Genomic DNA, 6,000 nt, shown 5'->3' on the forward strand with positions numbered 1-6,000 from the left:
TTCTGTATCATACAAGCGCAACGTCGACAACGTTAACTGTTGCGTTTGATGGCTATCTGTATTTTTTCTTGGTATATATTGGCACGGAACAATGAGTTCATTTACCAAGAACATGCCTATGACGACTGAAAAGGCAATGAGAGCGACGACGTCATCAGCCGGTGTGGACTGTTTGGTCTGGGCAGTGCTACATGCATGTACGCGTGTAAAGATACCTGTATATAGTCGTTCCCGTGACTCTTTCGGTGCAACATATTTGGTGGAAGTTTGCGTTCTTTGTCACTGATACGGAGCTTCGCAGCAGATGCACAATCGAGGTTTTCACCATTGTTGCCGATGAATCGGCCTTGACCACACTGGCCGCCCTGCTTAGCACTACTACTTTCATCAAGCTTTCTGCCCCCAAAGTTCGTGGGGTCTTCTCACGATTCCAAGGCACTGACCTCGACGACTGGTTGAGCCGCTACAAAGGGATCAGCACTAACAACAGGTAGGGCTCTACTATGATGCTTGCGAACGTTGTTTCTTAACTCGGCCAAACGCCTCAGGTATGGTTTCAAACCCAAGAACATAAGCTCACAAGGTGAAACACTGTCAACCAAAAGAGTACAGACTCATTTTGGAAATACTTGGGCCGACTTCTCGGTGTCGAAAAGGCATTATCCCGTCGCGTGCAGACGTGGACAGAGACATATGTCATTTATATACGATTCGTCTTAGCTCTCTGCCGCAAAGCCCAAGAAAAGACGGCCGAGGCGGGCAAAGATCAGTATGTTCTTAAAGGTACTGCTGACCGTGACTTCAATTTATTTGTGTTTAGCAAAATTACAACTGCTGACGCCAAGATTAAAGAATATCGCCGCCGGTAACAAGTCAAAAGCCGCCGCATCGCACATCATGCTTAACCAACACGCCCAACTATTCATCCTAACATAGCACATTATTTCAAGCTCCGACTGCTGTATTTGCATGTTCTGCCAATACCAGCCAGCACCAGCGATACCGATACGCGTATCGTTCGGTGTGAACTCGGGGCAGTCACTCTAACTACCGTTGAACCTAAGTCATTCGGCCCATTTTCGGTTCCGATACCCCTTGTCGAAGGTATTGATGGTGACTATGTTTTGACTCCCGTCACTAACATCTTTCTCATCCACATTATCCCATCACCCCATTCCTTTCTTTCTAAAGTAGCTCACTGAACCTGCGTTCTGGTTAATTTCAGCTTTACAACCCAAGTGCTGCCGAAAGGCATATCACTGGTCCTACTTTGCGCCTTCGCTGAAGAAGTGGCAGCTTTCACAGTGGCAACTTTCTCCAGTTCCCCGGCTCATCAGCAGTCCTCTTCGTGCCCCGACAGTGCCATTAAGCTGATGTTCGCTTCTTTACACTTCAGCGCACTGAATATGTGCACGACATTCTGCTTTCCTACATCAACATTTTCAATGTCCGCGGCCATACGTTTGGCCAAGCTATTGGTGTGATTCAACGCACATACCGGCAATACCTCTCAAATTATTCAAAGTTGACAAAATTGTTACACTGCTCTGCACAGCGTCGAGGGAGAGGAGCACGAGCTTGGGGGCTGAAGAAGACGACGCTTCGGTGACTGACTGATTGTGCCAATCCTGTCAATCGTGTTCATATTATAAATACATTTACTCGTGTTGCTTCTTCCCTCCGTCACATATTTGGTGGTAGTGCGGGGTACTACTGTGCACGACGGAGCTCCGCAGCGGACGTAGGCTGGCCACTAGCAACATGACGGCCACTGGAACCTTTGCTGGGACCGCCGCCATGCCGACAGGAGCAACCGCTAGCCCAGCGCCGACAGTCATCTTGTCCCAGCTCCACCACCCAGGCAGGTCTTCCGGGACCGACAATCTTGACGTCGATGAGTGGCTCCACATGTACGAACTTGTTAGCGCCCATAACAGGTGGGATACAACTGCTATGCTCGCAAACATAATTTTCTAACTCCAAGGCACGGCACGGGTCTGGTTTCGAAACCATGACGAAGAATTGACTATCTGGGAGCTATGCATGCTAAACTCCGCGTGTTATTCGGCAAGTCAGTTGACTGTCAGCGAGCTGCGCAAACGGAACTTGGGTTTCGCGTCCAGGCGTCGACCGAATCATACCTGACGTGCATCCAGGATGTACTCACCCTTTGCCGCAAGGTTGACGAGCGGATGTCAGAAGAAGACAAAGTGCACCACCTACTGAAAGGCATAGCAGACGACGCTTTTAATCTTCTGGTATATAAGAATTTTTCCACCATCGACGACATCATTAATGAATGTCGACGCTTCGAAGAAGCAAGACGGGAAAATGTATTTACAATATCTACACGATTCACAGGATTGACACAATCAGTCAGTCACCGAAGCGTCGTCTTCTTTAACCCCCAAGCTCGTGCTCCTCTTCCTCGATGCTGTGCAGAGCAGTGTAACAATATGCTCGCCAAGAACATCATCGAGCCAACTTACAGTCCGTGGGCATAATTTGTCGTACTAGTCAAAACGGAAGAAGGAACGTGGCGAAATTGAGTGCATCATCGGCAAGTTAATAAAATTACAAAAGAGCAAGTGTACCCTCTACCATGCATTGGTAATCTCTTCGTGTCCATGAATGGTGCTCGCTATTTCTCCTCCCTCGACCTACAATGCGAGTACTGCCAGATTGCTGTAGAAGATATGGACCGTGAACGGACGACATTTTTAACTCCTGACGGCCTTTACCGATTCAAGGTAAAGTCCATTCGGACTTGGTAACTCTCGGGCCACCTTTGAGCGCATGATAGGCTTCACGCATGATCACAGGCTTTAAATGGTTCGTATGTTTTTTGCTGACTGATGACTCCTACACCAAGATAATTTCCAATAGAATCAGGGCAGCACTTAAGCCAACGAAGAAGCAGGCTGGCTTCAAATCACCCTTTCCATATTACAAATCACCCTTTTTTCTCGTCTAGAAGTGTGCTGCCAAAGTGACCCTCACTGCGGTGAAGTGCCCTCGCTTAAAGTGTCACTAAATTTGCCCGCCTGAGGCAGGTATAACACGAAATATGAACTTGCACGAGTTGGCACCCTATGAGTTTATTGAAACAAGAATTACTTTATGGAGTGTACGATATACTTACTGTAGATTTGTGGCCTACCTGGACTGGCTATTGTCGCACCTGTCGCTCTCAAGCACTCTAAGTAATAAGTGATATTTAAAATATTCCTGAACAACCGCTGCTATATCCAATCAGGAGCAAGTGCAGGTTAGGTGCTACAAGTGTTTCTGGTGTTTGTTTTCTCAATTCCGTCATAATGCTTTTTAAAAAGCAAAAATTGCTTGTAACTTTACCATACTAAAAATGCTTAATCCGCGATAGTCAACAAAAGAATGTACAAAAGTTCATACGTTCTACTGGGCAACAGGAAAGCACGTTGTTGGATAGCCTTTATGCCTGGACTGTTTTCACAGAGCACCTTCGCATAGGTGACGCTCCTGATGCTGTTAAGTTGACCTGTAAACATAAAAAAAGAATCACCAGTTCGGGAAATTTTTTCTGATAAAAATGTTCATAATGAAGATGAAGTAGCGGCGTTTTCATGAGCCGGAATGAAAGCTCGCTGATGCGGGTAACACGTCTATTCTATTATGCACGCAGACATTTATTTTTGGCTGCATGCCTTGTGGCTCTCAGTAGCTTGAGTGCGGAGTATGCTTTAGATATATACCTTACCAGCCTGTACAGCACAGTCAATATAGATGCCATGCAATAAATGCCGATTCAAAAACTACTAGTATGAAGGACAGAACTGTCTTTATTGAAATACATAGAATTCTACCGGCGTCTAAGTAGGCACGTACATGGTACTCTGCATAGGGAAGGATATCGCGTACAAAAAGGCCTTAGGCGAAAAAGCGAGAATGAAAATGTGAAACGTATACAGGGTAATGAGAAATACATAGAGCGCCATGAACCACATTTTCAGAATTTCGTTGTTACGAAATTAAGAGTCCAGCCCAGAGCACTGCACGGGCTCGGGCTTACGCGAAAGCCCGGGCTCGGCCCGGTCCGGGGACCGGGCCGGGCCGGGTAGGGCCGTTTTTTCACGGGCTCGGGCCGGGCTCGGGCATGGCATGTGCTTTTTGACATAGGCCCAGGCCGGGTCCGGGTATTTTGACGCCGGCCCGGGCCAGGCTCGGGCTTTCTGGTGCTGTGCATATAACGTGCAGCGAGTTATCCTCGCGCGTCTCGACTCTGAAAAACCTGTTGCCCCGGCGCTGCTGGAAGCTAGCAGTGCTACTCCTGTGTACTTCCCTATTCTTCTTCGGTCGTATTTTGCGCTCTTTGAACAGAATGTAAAAGTCCAAAAAACCGAAGTCGCCTCAAATCAAAGGATGTCATTGTATTCCTTACCTAAACCAATGTAAATAACGTTTTCAGCGCGGTGTAAGCGCGTTCGCGACTTGCTGATTATTCAAAGGCGAATTGGTAAAACGATGATTGGTAAGATAATTCGTCACTCGCCTGAAATATGGTACTGCGTCCATCCATGATTGCACGCATGTTCTCAACCGGCCGCCTAGCAGCAGCGCATTACGCTGCACCATGGAGGAACGAGAAGTTTTTTTTTTCTCCACTTACTCCATCCATGCGCTGCGCTCATGACAGGTCGTGGCTGCGCTTCAGCTAGAGTGTACTAGCTGAAGTGGTACAGTTAAGTGGGACGAGTGGTTGGGGCGGCGCATTCTTTGCAGTGAGGCGCCCCACGTGGAAAAATACTGTGGTGGCGCTGCGATAGAAGTGGATTGGGCCGCATCAAGGTCGCGCTGTTGGAAACTGCTAGCGCTACTGCTCGGCAGGGTCATTCGTACTACTTCGCGCGCTGGCATTTGCGTTCAGACCGCTGAAATGGTATTCATAATTGCATGTGACATGTATTTATGCCTTAGGAATAAATTCCTTTCATTCTCTTCTTTATTTTATTTTTTTCATGCTGCTCGGGGATCTTTCTCGGTCTCGGGCTCGGTTCGGGCCGGTTTCGAGCCGGGCTCGGGCCAGGCTCGGGTCTAAGGTAAAGGGTTGGCGGGCCGGGCCTGGCGGGTAACGTAGATTATTTCCGGGCCCGGGCCGGGCCCGGGTCTCGCCATAAATGTTTTGGTCGGGCTCGGGCGGGCAGCCCAACGTAAAAATGGGCCCGGGCCGGGCCCTGGCTGAAAAAATCGGCCCGTGCAGTGCTCTAGTCCAGCCTGTGGTATTGGTAATGTGGGCTTGATAGTTCTCCACCTTGAAACGAGCGAGTTGTAGCGCGGACAGCGGAACAAGAACACGGGAAGGAACAGAAAAGTACACACACGCAGTGCTACGAGCAACAACCTTCTTTATTTCCAAAACTAAGCCATACACCTCACGCGCACCGCTATACAAATCACGTGGAAGCCACAAGTTATAATAAAGAAGTAAAAAAACGCAGCCAGAAAATGGCATTACTATCGCTTGTACAAGGAAATCCGACTCTAGGTGACAATGCTATCGATGGCTTATTTATGTACGATTCACCAAGTGCGCTGATTTGCTCAGCCCCTATGATTATGCGTGTACCTGTCCTTATATCTACCAACAATGACAGTACCACCAAACATCGGGTGGCAACTAAAATTCTGATGATGCAGTACAAGAAATCCATCATGTGGCAGCTTATTTACTATATTAGCTTGTTCTATTAAACGCTCGTTTGTACATCTACTGCTCTGGCCATCATAGTGTTTTCCACAAGTCAAAAGAATGCTGTAAATTACAAATGACCTGCATTTTTGCACACTTAGCTTTTACTGCTCTTGCCAGATCTGTCTTCCTACAAAGGCTTCCTACCTTGCTAGGCACTGGAAAGGCAATTATACTTTCTTAAGGGAATGTAATAGCTGATGGATGTAGGGGTTTAGGGATTACAAAAAAAGTCAAAGGAAGTGCCGTTCGGAAGTGAAATACTGTGAAAATTC

This window comes from Dermacentor silvarum, chromosome 9, assembly GCF_013339745.2.
Source record: "Dermacentor silvarum isolate Dsil-2018 chromosome 9, BIME_Dsil_1.4, whole genome shotgun sequence".
NCBI classification, from domain to species: Eukaryota; Metazoa; Arthropoda; class Arachnida; order Ixodida; family Ixodidae; genus Dermacentor; species Dermacentor silvarum.